Consider the following 16,497-nt stretch of genomic DNA (forward strand, 5'->3'; position numbering starts at 1 on the left):
GTTTATTTAGTTTTGTGTGTATGTCTACTATTATTTTTACAGTATGTGTTTATATATTAATGTATATAGTTATATGTATGTATGTGTATATACATTTATGAGTTCTCTCTATTTGTGTTTACACAACAATTCTACTTTATATTAGACAATTACAATCATTTTACACTATAATATCAATTCATATTAGCTAGCCGTCCACCGCTAATAATGCATAGCAGGCGCGGCGCTTGTGTATCATCTGTTGCGATGAATCCTTAACTTAGCTAGGAATTTTGATATATTCTTTTAAATGCAGTTTTCTTTTTGCTGCGACACTTCTGTACTCTCATTGTTTGTCAATTTTCTCCCGAAACAAAGTTCTCCGGCCGCTGTTGTTTCCGACTGTTTTCTTTTTTCAAGGGCTAGCTTGTGCTAGCTGGTGTGTGAAACGGCGCGACACAGTTCAGCGCGGCGGTTTGACCTTTGTGTTAAAATAACGCTCCTTAGCCGACCGGCGTTGGCATTTATGACATCTCTTGTAAAAAAAAAAAATTGTTTGGGTTTTTCTGTGTGAAAAATAAACGAAAATAAATGATATAAGAATCCACTCACTCTGGCCTTTCGCAGCTCCTGTGGAAGCAAGATGGACAACGCAGCTTCCGCCTCACTGCGTCAAATCCACTCCATAATATTAATCTGCAGACAAATGAGCAAATTATTACAGTGTGAACAAATTTATTACACTTCTATTTTTCATTTATCAAATGTAATTCGGTTTTGCTGTAGGACTTAATAAAACCGGACCGATGTTTTCTCCCGTCTATATATAGGCAGCACTTGTCCTTGAATATATAAAATAAATTTGTAAAATACAAATAAAAATAAGAATAAATCTAAAAAAATAAAAAATATATATAAAAATGTAAATAAAATAATAATAGGCTGTACTTGTCTATTAATAAATATAAATAAAAATGATGAAACCAAAGAAATCCATGTATACATATATAGGTCATGCTTGTCTATATATAAATCAAAATAAAATCTAAATGGAAATAAATAAAATATAAATGTATTTGTTGTGCTCTGAGAGATCTGTTTCCTGCTTCAGATCAACTGCAATTCTTAACAAGATTATCACCGGCACTTTTTGGGAGCCATAATGAGGGCTAGCTTACTGGAAAAACAGCTATAACAATAGAACACAACGATGAATGATATAAACAGATAAGCACGCGCGGCTACCGCTAAGCTACAATGCTATAACACCACAACACATGAAGCCTGAGTTGGTTTGTGTTCGCGCGCCGAGGCTTGTTCACACAAATTAAAATATGAATTTGTTCTTCATTAGGAGCGTTCTTTAGCTGTATTAGCTTAGCACAGAGCTTTTCTACTTCTTCTAAGACATGAAACATTTGCTTTGTTAACTTAGTCGCCACATTATCCGTCTTTAGTGCATCTTTGATCCTCAGGATCGTACAGATGGTTAGCTTAGCCATGTCGTAGTGTTTGGAGAGATCTTTGACACCAACCACCTTCACCTTTAGATATTATTTCCAGCTTCAGATTGACTGTCATTCTGAACGCCGCTATCACTAGCTTAACCTTTTTGGAAGCCATACTGAGGCTAACTTACTAAAAAAAGCACAAGGAAACGTATAATACAAGAAATGCTACAAGACCATATTTGATCGCGGGCTGATTTGTTGGGAATTTCCGAGGAATCCGGGTTTCGACCACGCCGAGATCTGTATTTATTATCGCAAACAGATAAAGCTGTACATCTCAGTCTCCAAATCCAACGCTCGTAGCATTGCTCAAATAACGTGCTCTTGCTCCTGGTTTGTAACTCAGGCCCCGCGATTTCATTATCAGCTAGCGAGGACGATGTCGCGAGGTGCAACGGCAGCCATTCGAAATGGAGAACATCTTGCAGGAGACAATGGCGGCTGCGGAGATCAATAAATATGCGAGGCGAGCGGCTAACTGCCCATTAACACGGGAGAATACCTGAAGGTTATTATGGCGTTAGCGCGACGGTCCCTGCGCGCGTCAAGCATGAAACGGACGACATGACATCTTTGCAAAAGCGGCGCCAACAGCTGATAATTGATGCCAGTGGCGGCCTGCTGACATTAAACCTCCCCCCTCCGCGCCGTCGCAGAGGTTAAAATTGAATTATGATTCAGCCGAAGCTTCCCCTTTTGACGGCCGGCGCGAATTGAAGTCGATCTTATCAGGTTTGTTGATGTTCACGCGTTGGATTTGATGTGTTGGAAAACATCAGGTCATCGGTTCGCCTCCAACCCAGCTGGTCGATATCAGGGCAGCTTCGCAAGGATCCGATAGCGCTGTGCTAAGCTAATACGGGTGAAACTCGGCTTAAGAATGCTCTTAACGCTTTTTTTTTTTTTTTTTTTAATTTTGTATCTAGGTGCAAATGAGCCTCGGTGCACGAAAAAAAAACAAACTCACAGGCGTTCCGGTGTTATAGCGTTGTAGCGTAGCTGGAATTGTGCATGCTACTTTGTTTACATTGTCCATCGCATGTGTTCTACTGTTATAACACTGTTTTTTAGTAAGCTAGCCCTCATTATGGATCTAAAAAAGAGCTGGTGATATCGTGATAAGAATTGCTGTCAATCAAAAGCTAAAGTTGAGAGCGGTGTTGGTGTTGCAGATCTCTCCGAACATAAGGCTAAGCTAACCATCTGTACGATCCTGAATAACAAAGATGCGCTAAAGACGGCTGATGTGGCTAAAGAGGCAGCTGAATTAATGAAACGACACTTTCAAGTCTTAGAAGCAATAGAAAAGCTCTGTGCTAAGCTAATACAGTTGAAACTCGGCTTAAGAACGGCTTTCAATTCAAATTTTGACCGCGTTGTGGTGATGTAGCATTGTAGCATAGCGTCAGTCGCGCTTGCTACTCTGTTTATATCGTTCATCGTTGTGTTCTACTGTTATAACGCTATTTTTCAGTAAGCTAGCCCTCAATACGGCTCCCAAAAAGTGCTGGTGATAGTCGTGTGAAGAATTCTAGTCGATCTGCAGCAGGAAACAATAGCTAAAGGTGACAGCGGTCACAGAGCTATCCGCGCACGACAACACGGCTAAGCTAATCATCGGTATGATCCTGAAGAACAAAGATACGCTAAAGACGGCTGATGAAGCTAAAGGGGCGACGAAGCTAATGAAAGAAAGTTACTGCTACTTGGATGAATGACAGACAGCTTGCCGGAGTTAGCGTTAGCGATAGCGTTAGCGTTAGCCAGGGTGTCATATGCGAGAAGTCTTTGCTTTTGCTGATTTAATTTAGGAAACAAAGAGTCCGAGTGCTAGCAAGAAGAGAAAGAAAAGCAGAAACACAGAAATAAAAATATTTAACTCTTTCTGTCGTTTTTGCCACAAATAAACCCATAAAAATGGATGAACAAATGAATTGTTGTTTCTGTGACGTTTAAATAAGAGGGTGAACGATAAATGTATTTAAATTTCACGTAAATGAAAATTGATGCGTAAACAAGAGGGCGAACGGTTGTTTGTCTCTATAAGCCTCCTGATTGGCTGTCGGACGATCCAGCGAATGAATGATCGTGGAATCCAATAATTTCCATCGTCCGCTCGTGATTCTGTAAATTAGCTAAAAAGTCTCCATATAATTGCACATAAAATGATCACAGTAAACTGGCTCAAACCCCAAAAACCTACTGGACCAGCGGCGTCAGAGACTTAAGGATGGAAACTGCATGGAACGCATAAAAGCAAACTTACGATTTCAGACAGACCTATATCTTGACAAATGGGCACCCATTAAAAAATATTTGGAGATTTTAAGATATTATCTCTATTTGACTGAGTTAGATGTTTTTTTGTGTTTTTTTTTTTTTTCAGTTTTATTTTATTTTTCATTTGCTATTGAGGAAATAAGTGACCTATAAAGATTATTGTATAATGTATATTTTGTTATGAGGTTTTGTAAGAATGTGTATGACTCTGTCATATAAATGTAAACAATAAATGTTCAAAAAAAAAAAAGTCTCCATGTATTTGTATCGGCTAATGCTATCGTGGTCTTCGGATTGCGTGCAGGAACCGTTATGAAGCAAAGAAACGATACTTTTCTGGATTTACTGAGAGACAAGAACAAAAAAAAAAAAAAAAAAAAAAACAACAAAAAAAAATAAAAAAATCCATCCTCAATTTCCGAGGGTTAAAAAGGGGCTCATTGACAGCGATCGCGGCAAATTGGGCTCGGCGTTGTCAGACCGGCGAGACGAGCGAGTAACACTTTGTGTTCGCCGCTTTGGTTTTCCCACCAAACAATTGTCGGGCCGCCGCCGCCGCCGCCGCCGCGCAAAAAAAAGAAAGAAAAGATTCTCTTCTCGTCGCTTCCACTCGCCGCTTCGGGCGGACGATCATTCCTGTTAAGCTAATAACCGTTAGCCCCGCTTATCTCGCGGCGCCTCGGCAAAGTCACTTCCACCCTTGAACAAAAAAAAAAAAAGAAAACAGTGTCTTTGAATGCGGCGAGCTAATCTATCACAGAAGCTCAAATAAGGCGGTTTAATCCCCAGCGCCTCCCTCCCCGTCCCTGCAATTTGCTTTCTTTATTCATTCTTATCGCAGATTTAAAATATCCTTTTTTTTTGTTTTTTTTTGTTTTGTTTTTTCACTGTGCAAATTTACATTTTTGGGACGGAGATGCAGTCCTTCAGGGTCATTAGAGGGTATAATGGAATTACCGCTATGAGTAATTTTATCCTTAAATTGAAAAAAAAGGAATGAACAGGATGTTTGTAGGAATGATAGGAATATGATTGTTGTAAAAAATATAAAATAATGGATGTTTTTAGTGCTATTCTGTTTAAAAAAAAAAACTGAAGTGTGACAGTGAGTGACAGGGAATAAATACCTGAAACATCCCAAATAGCTGGCAGACAATAAAATTGTTTTTAAGTGAATTCTGAATAAAAAATAATAATAATAATAAAGATTTCATATATGTAGCATATATAGAATGTTGACGTTTGTATATCTGTATCACAGAATGGATGGGGAAGTGGTTTCCAGTTTTGTTTTTATTTTTGTTTTTGTTTGGGTTTAATTCTCCTCTGAATGAGCTTTTCTTTTATTTTAGTTTGATTTCGTTTTATTGATCCGATTGAAAGTTCTCCAATCTAATTCTAATATTGAAAACCAGTGTGAGGTTAACATGAATAAATTAGCATGAAAAGCTGCGCCGAATTAAAAATAGATGTAAAAGATACGATGGACTGATAGTAATAGTGCTAATAATAATCATAATAATGAGACTAAACACAGTAGAAATAAAATAAATACAGAAATAAAAACAGAATAATAATTAAAATAGTGCAGAAGACACAGTAGTAATAATAGGAATAAATGAAAAGATAAACATGATAATAATAATAATAATAATAATAATAATAATAATAATAAAAATAAAAATACATTTAATTATTATTATTATTTTTACCAGTACATTTTTTATTATCTTAATAATAATGGTCATGATTAAAACAAAAAAAAAATAGTAATTTTATAATTGTAATTTTTTGATTTGCAAAGAAACGCAAGACGAAAAACACATTAAAAAAATCAGAAACTCACATTTTTAATCTTAAAAAATAATTTAGAAATTCATTTTTTTGGGTAATTTCATCTCTTTTTAATTGCGGTCGTCCGGGTTTTGGAGGAACCCTAGACTTCGGGAGGCCCGAAAAACACCAACGGTGCGACACTGAGCATTAAACTTCAAGATAAGGTGAATACAAATCCTATTATGTGTCGTATTCGTCTTCGCTACTTTGGAAAAAGGCATTTTTGGATTCACCGAAAACGGCGATCCTGCGGGTTCTCGACACAATCAAACCTGGCAAACGAAGCATCTTCTTCACGCCGGCGGTAAATTAAAAATCACGGGTTCTGGAGTGCGAGGTGGGCTTTAAGAGAAAATAATGACTTGGATATTAAAATAGAAAGTCAGATTAAAACCCTGTTAACTATGCGTTTATGTATGTATTAATATAGTTACATGTTTCAAATGTGTTTTTTATGGATCATTTTTTGTTTTCTTTGGTTGAATATGAATGTATTCATTTACTTAAGGATTATAATTTTATTATTATTATTATTTTCTACATATTAATTGTTTAAAACAGATATAGAAATGGATATAAACAAATATAAATTAATAGGAACTTGAAATTTCCCCACTGTGGAATGGTTACTGGAACATTCCATTTATGTTTAGATATTAAATTAAAATAAGCAATTAAAAATTAAAAAAATATTTGAATCATAAAACATAATAATAATAGATAATAATAAAATACTGATAAACAATATATGAAATACTCCTACTCATAATAATAACGTAGAATAATGAGATAAATAATATATCAACTACTACTACTAATAATAAAAATTATAATAATAAGAAGAAGAATAGATGTTGGTAATAATTAAAATAACACATTTTTTTTATCAAACAAATAAATATATAGATACATGTTTATCCCTGTGTGTGTATGTGTGTATATACAAACAAAATACATATTTATATCTATTTTTACACACACACACACACACACACCGGCAGCTGAAAACAGAAGCAAATATCACAGAAGGGAATGACGTGATACTTCCATTTATCTTTCCTTCCCCGCATTTTTCAATCTCAAGAAAACGCCGCGGAGCTCGACGCCGACAGCGAACGGCGAGGAGGAAACAATCCGAAGGCGTTTAGCGTCCACGACGTTTCCCGCCGTTCTGTCTCATCAACGCCGGCCATTCCGGTTCCGTCTCGCCGACAAGACGAACGGCGAGACGTCGGATGATGAGAAGCGCTTTGGCCTCGCAGCCCTCCGGGGAAAAAAACAAAACAAAAAAAGCTCGGTTTTTATTTATTTGTTTCCATCGTCGTTTCTTGAAAATTAAAAAAAAAAAAAGGACATATATGGACACCGACGCGACTGATCTGGGTCCCGATCGAATTCCGCCACTCGCCGAGTAATCGCTACGTGGAGCCGTTTTGGGGTCGCGACCCTCCCGGGAAAAAAAAAAACGGCGTTACGTCCATTTCCAACGCCGGGAGATTTCAATCACTTTAGCGGCGCCGCGGCAGCTTTAGCAAAATCGCCAAATCCAGCGTTGATCCCTTGAGTGATTGCGCGGAATCTCATTCGACCGGCTCACCGGAAATAAAAAAAATAGATAAATAAATGAGTGAGAAAATGAAAATAAAAAATTTGGGAAATAATGCATTTTTACAATTTTTTTTTCGGGAAAATTTAACTAGAAAAAATGATAAATAAAAAATAAATAAATTGGAAAAAAATTATAGGACAGTCAGAAAATTTGAATATTGTGAAAAACAAAAAAAAAAATGACTTTTTCATGATATTCTAATATTTTGAGTGAAGATTTTTGAGTTTTCTTAAGATGTAAGACATAATCAGCAATATTAAAATCATAAAAGGCTTGCAATTTTTCAGTTGATTTATAATGAATCCAGAATGTATGACATTTTTGTTTAGGTAATTGCATTACAGAAGATAAAGAACTTTATCACAATATTCTAATTTTCTGAGACAGTCATGTAATATTTTCCAAACACTTAATTTACATTTTTTTTAATTGAAATTTCCCTCAAAAATTTTTGTAAAAAAAAACATTATTTCCGTAATTTTTTTTTTCTCACTCATTTTTTTCTCACAATATTCTAATTTTTCAAAGACAGTCCTGTAATATTTTCCTAACACTTTAGTTTTTTTTTCTTTATTGAAATTTCCCTCAAAATTTTTTGTAAAAAAGCATTATTTCCGTAATTTTTATTATCTAACTCATTTTTTTATCACAATATTCTAATTTTCAAAGACAGTCCTGTAATTTTTTACAAACTTTTTTTTTTTTTTTTTTAATTGAAATTTCCCTCAAAAATGTTTGTAAAAATGATTATTTCCCAAATTCTTATTTTCATCTTCACTCATTTTTTTTTAATCACAATATTATGATTTTCTGAGACAGTCCTGTAATTTTTTCCCCAAACACTTTTAGTTTTTTTTTCCAATTGAAATTTCCCTCAAAAATTTTTGTAAAAATGCATTATTTCCCAAATTCTTATTTTCATCTTCACTCATTTTTTTATCACAATATTATAATTTTCTGAGACAGTCCTGTGTTTTTTTACAAACCCTTTTTTTCCAATTGAAATTTCCCTCAAAAAATGTTGTAAAAATGCTTTACTTCCCAAATTCTTATTTTCATCTTCACTTATTTTTTTTAATCACAATATTATGATTTTCTGAGACAGTCCTGTAATTTTTTCCCCAAACACTTTAGTTTTTTTTTTTAATTGAAATGATTCTCAAAATTTTTTGTAAAAATGCTTTATTTCCCAAATTCTTATTTTCATCATCACTCTTTTTTTTTAATCACAATATTATAATTTTCTGAGACAGTCCTGTAATTTTTTCCCCAAACACTTTTACTTTTTTTTTTTTTATTGAAATGATCCTCAAAAAGTTTTGTAAAAATGCATTATTTCCCAAATTTCTATTTTCATCTTCACTCATCTTTTAATCACAATATTCTAATTTTCTGAGACAATCCTGTATATTGTTATTTTTCCTCCACACTTTTTATCGCTCCCGAAAGCCAAGCGTCGTCGTGGCATATTCGGTGCGGGGGCGACCCATCGGCGTCCTTGAGGACGCAAGCGAAGGAAAAAAAAAAAACAACGTCTTGCGGGGAAACGGCGGGAAAGGTTGCACGGCACGTAATGGCCGAAACGGCCGAAGAGCTTTTAGCGAGTCTTTTACGCTCCGGCACTTTCGGCCCTTAAGAGGATTTTCCTTTTTTTTTCCTGCTTTTAACTGAAATGAATGGATCCGATTGAACGAACGCAAGAAGGTCCGGGGTTCGACTACGACGGGGGGATTTTTTCGCTAAGATTATTCCCAAAACGTGCATTTGGATCGGAAAAATCCAAATTGTACGTTTAGATGACGTGAATGAGAGGGTGAATAGTTGCATGTCTTAATAAAACATGTGTATGAGCGCGTGAAAATGTTTATAAGAATAAGAACAACTTTATTTATCCTGAAGGAAATTGTTGTGCTAGAGTTACAAGAAAAATTTAACAATAATAAATAATAGTAAAAATTGTATAAACAGTAAAAAGAAAGAGAAAAGGGGAGAATAAAAATCAACTATAAAGTATCTTAAGTAACAAGTGAAAGATAAGGAGTGCACAAGAGTATGAAAAAATATTGCACAGTTATGAACATATATACAGATAAATTATTGCAGCTTAAATTATTACAATTTACAGTGATTTTTTTGTTTTTTGTTTTTTTTTCAACATGAATGAGAGGATGAATGTGAAAACACCATGAATGAATGGTTTTATAATAAATGAATGCATTGTTGCATGTCTGGTGAACACATTTACATGCAAACACCGTAAAAAATAAACGCTCACTGTTTATTTTGTAAATATTATATTTTATTTGTTATATTTGTGTTGCTGTTGTTCCCAACAACTCTTTGTCCATTTTATTAGCATTTTTGACATCATGGCCGGGCTACTAAGGATGAAAAATAGCCTCTTTGTCTAATACTGGCTTTTGTTTTATTCATGTGTTTTATGAAATTGCATTGTCCCCTTTTGAAATAAACAAATTTAATTTAATAAAATGTGTGAATGACAGGGTGAATGTTAGCATATCGTATGAATGGGAGGATGAATGCTTGTTTTTCTCCATAAAACATGTAAAAGCGTACGTGACGTATGAATGAGAGGATGAATGGTTGGATCTATTAAATAGGTGAATGAATGAATGAATGGTTAAATGTCTTTATGTAACGTGTCAATGACAGGGTGAATGTTTTGTCTCTACATGATGTGCAAATGAGTCAATAAATGGTTATATATCTATAAACCATGAATGAGAGGGTGAATGTTCACACCATCTTTGGATGAGAGGATGAACGGTCTTTATCACGTAAGAATGAGTGGACGAAAAACCCAATGCTTCTGTAAAGCGTGGATGAGAGGGTGAACGGTTGTATGTCTCTATAAGATGTATGAATGAATGAACGTCATTATATAATGTGTGAATGACAGGATGAATGGTTGCATGGCCTTAACATGAATGAATGAATGAATGAATGAATAGTTGAACACCTTGAATGGTTAAGCGTGCCTCTCGCCCAATGACAGCTAGGATGGATGAATGAATGAATGAATTAATGTATGAATGAATGAATTGATGAATGAATGAACATCTTAATGTAAATTGTGAATGACAGGATGAATGGTTGCATGGCTAAAACATGAATGAATGAATGAATGAATGAATAGTTGTATGTCTTCATATGACATATGAATGGTTAAGCGTGCCTCTCGCCCAATGACAGCTAGGATGAATGAATGAATGAATGAATGAATGAACATCTTAATATAAATTGTGAATGACAGGATGAATGGTTGCATGGCTATAACATGAATGAATGAATGAACATCTTAATATAAATTGTGAATGACAGGATGAATGGTTGCATGGCTATAACATGAATGAATGAATGGATTGATGGATGGATGAATGAATGAATGAATGAATAGTTGAATGTCCTCATATGACATATGAATGGTTAAGCGTGCCTCTCGCCCAATGACAGCCAGGATGAATGAATGAATGAATGAACATCTTATTATAAATTGTGAATGACAGGATGAATGGTTGCATGGCTATAACATGAATGAATGAATGAATAAATGAATGGATGAACAGTTGAATGTCTTTATATGACATATGAATGGTTAAGCGTGCCTCTCGCCCAATGACAGCTAGGATGAATGAATGAATGAATGAATGAATGAATGAACATCTTAATATAAATTGTGAATGACAGGATGAATGGTTGCATGGCTATAACATGAATGAATGAATGAATGAATGAATGAATGAATGAATGAATGAATCCCCAGCCATCAGATGTTGTGTAGCCTAATAAACCCGGTTAGTAAAAGCATAGTGTAAAATTCTTGGAGATCTCTCCAGTAAGCAAAGACATACAAGTCCTGCTACCAGGACAAGAAGAGTTCCACAAGAGTCCACCGTGATTTGGACGACTGAGAACCTCCACGGATACGAGAGCAGGGATGTCAAACGTCGGGCCGACGATGGGGATCCAATCCAGCGAGTGGAATAAATCAACAATCAGCAACTAAAGGGTTTTCCAAGAAAAACAGACCACTTCTTATTTGTTGGTTGAGGCTAAAATGAGACTCAGATACAACAAAATGCACGGAGAACTTAGAAGACTGAGGAGAATTGAGAGAATTGAGGTGAGGTGTTGATGAAATTACACTTTTCTTCATAGATGTCAGGCTATCGGTCATGTATTTTTTTAAAGGAACAGTTCATGAAAAATATTTTTTTTATCATTCATATAAGATAACGTTATTGATCCCCATAAGGGAAATTCCTGTCACAGCAGGGTAACAATTATATAAAAAAAAAAAGGGAAATAAATTTGAATAAAGGTAGAAAACAAGAGATAGCAAGAGAAAAAAATAAATAAATACAATAAAACAAAGGAAAAATTTGGACTTAGTGTTATTTCTAGGTAATTAAGCTATGATTTTACTAGTCTGGCATCAAATTCGGACTTTTGTGAACCCTGGACCAAAGATCAGCCGGATTTTAATGGTCATCTTCACAATGAAGATGCAGTCAACCACCACGGTGCCGTCTTTTAAGCAAATATCTTTCCGTCTATACGTATTTTTATGCATAAAGGAGAATATCTATCAAAAAAATATCACGCAAAAAACCCGCAAATGCATGAAAGGACCGAATCCTGGTGCATCGAGGGTTTCAGCGCTGGCCTTCGGAAGCCAAACGACAGAAATGTTCGCATCAGTGCCGAGCCGGGCGTTTCTCCGCGGAGAAAACAAATAATATTTAAAAAAGTAACGTACATTTTTCACGCCTCGGCGGCGCTCTGATGCGCGGCAGAAAACCTTCTCCCGCCGTCCGAAACCAGATCGGAAAAACCCCGGCTACATTTCAGAACGGGATGTTTATCGTCCGAAGAACTTATTTATTTTTCGTTCCTGGGGGAAGCTATTCAAGTTAGCATGTAATCGCTTGCAACGGGGGAACGGCGTGCCGCACAAAGACGCAGGGTGACAAAGTGCTGAATCTACTCAAGGCTTTTTAGTTTCTATTTCCGAGCGCTCGAAGCAGAAATCTTTCCTCGTTGACCTTCTCAGATGTGCAGCTCTTCTGCTCTCCTGCTGTTTTCAAACCGTAACCCACGGCAAAGCCTCTTCTAGTCTTCGACGGAACGGCTTCATATCAGACCGAAACGGCCGTTACGACCGAAATCTCCGGCGTTCATTTGTTTATTTGTTCACGATCTGCAGCGCCGGGATGCTGGAGTCCATCCCGGCTGACACCGATCGGAATCGGGGGACGAATCAAAGCGGAAATCGATGTAAAACTACAGAATAATAAAAATAAAAAGAACAGTGAAGATCAAAATAAAGTTAAAGGTATGTAAAACTATGAAAAAAATATATGTAACATAGATAATTGTCTATTTACAAGTAGGGTTGTTGTTTAGTAAAACATTTATTGCGACCCAGATCCAGACATTCAACCATTCACTTGCTCATTTTTACGTCACAAAAAGGCATTTGACCGTTTATTCAGTCATTTGCACGTCACATCGGGACATGATTCCATTCATCCATTCATTTACACATATTAGGACAAGCATCCATTCATACACTCATTCACACGTCATTTTGGGACATGCATCCATTCATTCACAAGTGGTTATCGGGACATGCGTCCATTCATTCAGTCATTCACACATTATTTTGGGACATCCATCCATTCAGTCACTCATTCATATGTCATATTGGGACATGCACTCATTCATTCACTCATTCACACATCATTACGGGACATGCATCCATTCATCCATTCATTCACAAGTGGTTATCAGGACATGCATCCATTCAGTCACTCATCCACATATCATTTCGGGACAAGCATCCATTCATTCACTCATTCACACGTCATTTGGAGACATCCATCCATTTATTCACAAGTGTTTATCGGGACATGCGTCCATTCATTCACTCATCCACATATCATTTCGGGACATGTGTCCATTCATTCACACATAATATCGGGACATGCATCCATTCATTCACACATAATAACAGGACATGTGTCCATTCATACACTCATTCACACGTCATTTTGGGACATGCATCCATTCATTCACAAGCGGTTATCGGGACATGCATCCATTCATTCGCTCATTCACACATCATTTTGGGACACCCACCCATTCATTCACACATGGTATCGGGACATGCATTCATTCATTCACTCATTCATACATTATTTTGGGACATGCATCCATTCATTCACACATTATTTTGGGACATGCGTCCATTCATTCACACATTATTTTGGGACATGCATCCATTCATTCACAAGTGATATCGGGACATGCATCCATTCATTCACACATAATATTGGGACATGCATCCATTCATTCACACATAATATCGGGACATGCATCCATTCATTCACTCATTCTTCGGTCAAACTGCGACTCATTGGTGACCAAATCCCACAACCATATGGAGACGGACAAACACTGACACATACGCGTCACAGCGACAACCATTCACAGGTCATATAATCCACATCTGTGGAGGTTCTCGGTCGTCCATGTCATGGAGAATTCTTGTTGTGGCAACTGGACGTTGAGAGAAAATTTATATTATATAAACAAGAAGTCATAAGAAATACAGTAACATTAAGCTAAAATTCCTTTTTTGAAATAAATAAAATCTCCTTTGCCAAACAAAGATACTAAGCAACGCCAAGTCTCGCTTCCACCTTTGTACCCACGCCAGATCTCACATGGTATACTATTGGCTGAGTAGATCCATACTTGGATCCTATTGGCTGATTGAGGAGGTTGTTCCATTCCTCTTGTTGATTGGTTCATGGAGAGAAGCAGCTGATCTCCTTGGAGTTGCAATGTCTCGGTCACCTTTGTTGCCCTTGGTGAATGAATTTTAGAATAATTTCACTATTTTTTTTTAATGTTTTTTTTTTTCTTCTTAGGCTAGAATAGGGCTGTTTCATCAAGAAAAAAAAATCAAATACTGACAAAAAAAAGAGCTAATAAATCACATGAACTGAATTGAAAAAAAAAAAAAAAAAAAAAAAAAAGTAAAGTAGCGAGGACACAAAAGCCAAACCAGGAAGCAGCGACGGGCCACTTGATATTTTTTTAATCGGGAAACTCCTGACGAGTCATTGGAACTGGAGAAACCTCTGGGACGAAGGGCTGAAACCTCTTCAAGGGAAGAAATTCAAGTCCAGTTGCCACGACAAGAAATTAGGACGAGAACTCTTTAACCGCTAGCTGATGAGATGAGACGAACTTTAATGATCCTACGATTGGGAAATTATTTGGCGGCAAAACATACAAGGACAAGACGGTAACAAGCAAGTTCAAAATACAAGTAAAAAATAAATTAAAATTAATAAATATAATAATAATAATAATGACAACAACCACAACAATAGTAATATTAATATTAATAATAATAATAATAATAATGATAACAATGATAAATATAACAATGATAATAAAATTAATAATAATAATAATAATAATAATGAATAAATAAATAAATAAGTAAATAAATAAATAAAGTCTGATGTGTAAAAGTATGAAAAAATATCAACCCAAAAAAATAAGAAAAAATAATGGTTGCAGAGCGAGAAGCTCCCATGGTGAGCCTTTTTATGTGGAGGTTCCTCCTGGTTCCTCCTTGGAGATCCCGAATTTTCCAGAATGAGAGTAAATGGTTATTGGTCTCTAAACGTGGTCTGAACCCACATAACCAATGGTTGAACCGCTAGCTAAGATCTAAACCAGAAGAAACCCTGTTTTGGTGAGAACAGATACCCACTCTCCATCAGGGGCATTTTGACGATAACTCAAAAATAAATTTATATGTAAATTTCTACTGTCGTATTATTAGATAACACAGATTTATAGGTGTTTAGGTAATTAGGACCTGAGGCACGCTCGCTCTGATCCCCCTTGAAGTCCACGTCCAGCCGCTATGTTGGATTTTCCTCCGCATGGCAAAAGCCGTTGGCTCATTAATCAGAACAAATACTAAAAAAAAAAAAATCAGGCGTTAAAATCCGCGGCTCGGACGAACCCTCGAGCCGGGAAGCGATTGCGATCGGCGTCGCATCTGTCAACATTTGCTGGAGACATTTCAAACACCGGCTCTTGTATTTGCCCAAACGAGGACAATTTGATTTTTTTTTTTTTTTTTTTTTTTTTTAAAAGAGCCATATCGCCGATAGCGACAATGAAACGTTGTCGGGGGGGTTGATTGAATAAAAAAAAATAAAAAAAAAAATAAAAAAAGGACTTATTCATTCATCTTGTATTCAAGTGTTTTTTTAATACTTGAAATTCCTCATTCAATTGACGAGAGCCCGAGGAGAGTCTTGAACGTCCCTGGTTGTCGCGCCTTTTCACACATCAGCTAGCACAAGCTAACCCTTGAAAAGAAAACAAACCGGAGACAAAAGTCGGCGGAGAGATTTTTACGGGACGAGCAAATGATAAGACCGAAAATAAAGCTGCATTTAAAAGAAAATATCAAGATTCCTAGCTTTGTTGTGGTTTCATTGCAACAGGCGATTCACAAACTCGATATGCATGATTCGCGGTGAACGGCTAGCTAATGAAGCTATCGAACCCTCAAAACCGCTTCGCCACATTCAAAACAAAACGACAAGCCTTTGCAATTTTTGGAAAGTAAAAAACATCAACTTAAAGAACAAAAGCAGTTATTTAGGGTCACCACTTCAACAAAAACATCATTTTTAGCTGCAAACCGCATCGCTAAAATTAAGTAGCCTTTTACTGTCTGGTAAGAATTGATTCCGCTGCTACGAAGGACAGTTGCTGTGAACTTTTTGGAGAGGATGAGGTGAAAAAGGTAGCTTCCCATTCGCCTACCACCATAACTAGAACAATTGCTGAAATAGCGGAGGACGTTGAAGCCCTTCTTTCGTTTCAAACCACGTATCTTTAGTGAGGCAGGGTTTTCCAGCACCAAAACAAGACTACAGTGTACACTGGATATGCAAAATAGTGCAAAATTATTGTAATTATTGTAAAAACTGGTCCACAAAAGCTTGGGAAACGTCGCTCTACACCGTCCGCTAATGGTGAACGGTTGTTTGTTTTTGTATAGCGACAAAAATAAAATAAGAGGCTGGGTTTGCGCTGCCATATATAGGACACGTGAATGAGTGGGCGAATGTTGTTTGTCTCGAAACTTACAAAAACGTACAATGCCGTGCCGGGATCGACACCAAGACGGATCAGGATCTTCTGCACCCTCCAAACAAG

At 36.4% G+C, this 16,497-nt stretch overlaps 1 protein-coding gene across 2 annotated transcripts in view; it reads right to left on the reverse strand.

Moving 5' to 3' along the window:
* Positions 1-16,497, reverse strand: part of lingo1a (leucine rich repeat and Ig domain containing 1a) — a 195,304-nt gene that overhangs the window by 50,347 nt on the left and 128,460 nt on the right. For both annotated transcript variants that reach the window (XR_015106339.1, XM_086149066.1), the window contains exon 4: positions 592-675. The gene's annotated coding sequence lies outside the window, so the exon portion shown is untranslated. The remainder of the gene's footprint in view (positions 1-591; positions 676-16,497) is intronic.

This window comes from Fistularia commersonii, chromosome 7 (genome assembly GCF_037954325.1).
Source record: "Fistularia commersonii isolate RoL2024-O1a breed Wild chromosome 7, RoL_Fcom_v1.0, whole genome shotgun sequence".
NCBI lineage: Eukaryota > Metazoa > Chordata > Actinopteri > Syngnathiformes > Fistulariidae > Fistularia > Fistularia commersonii.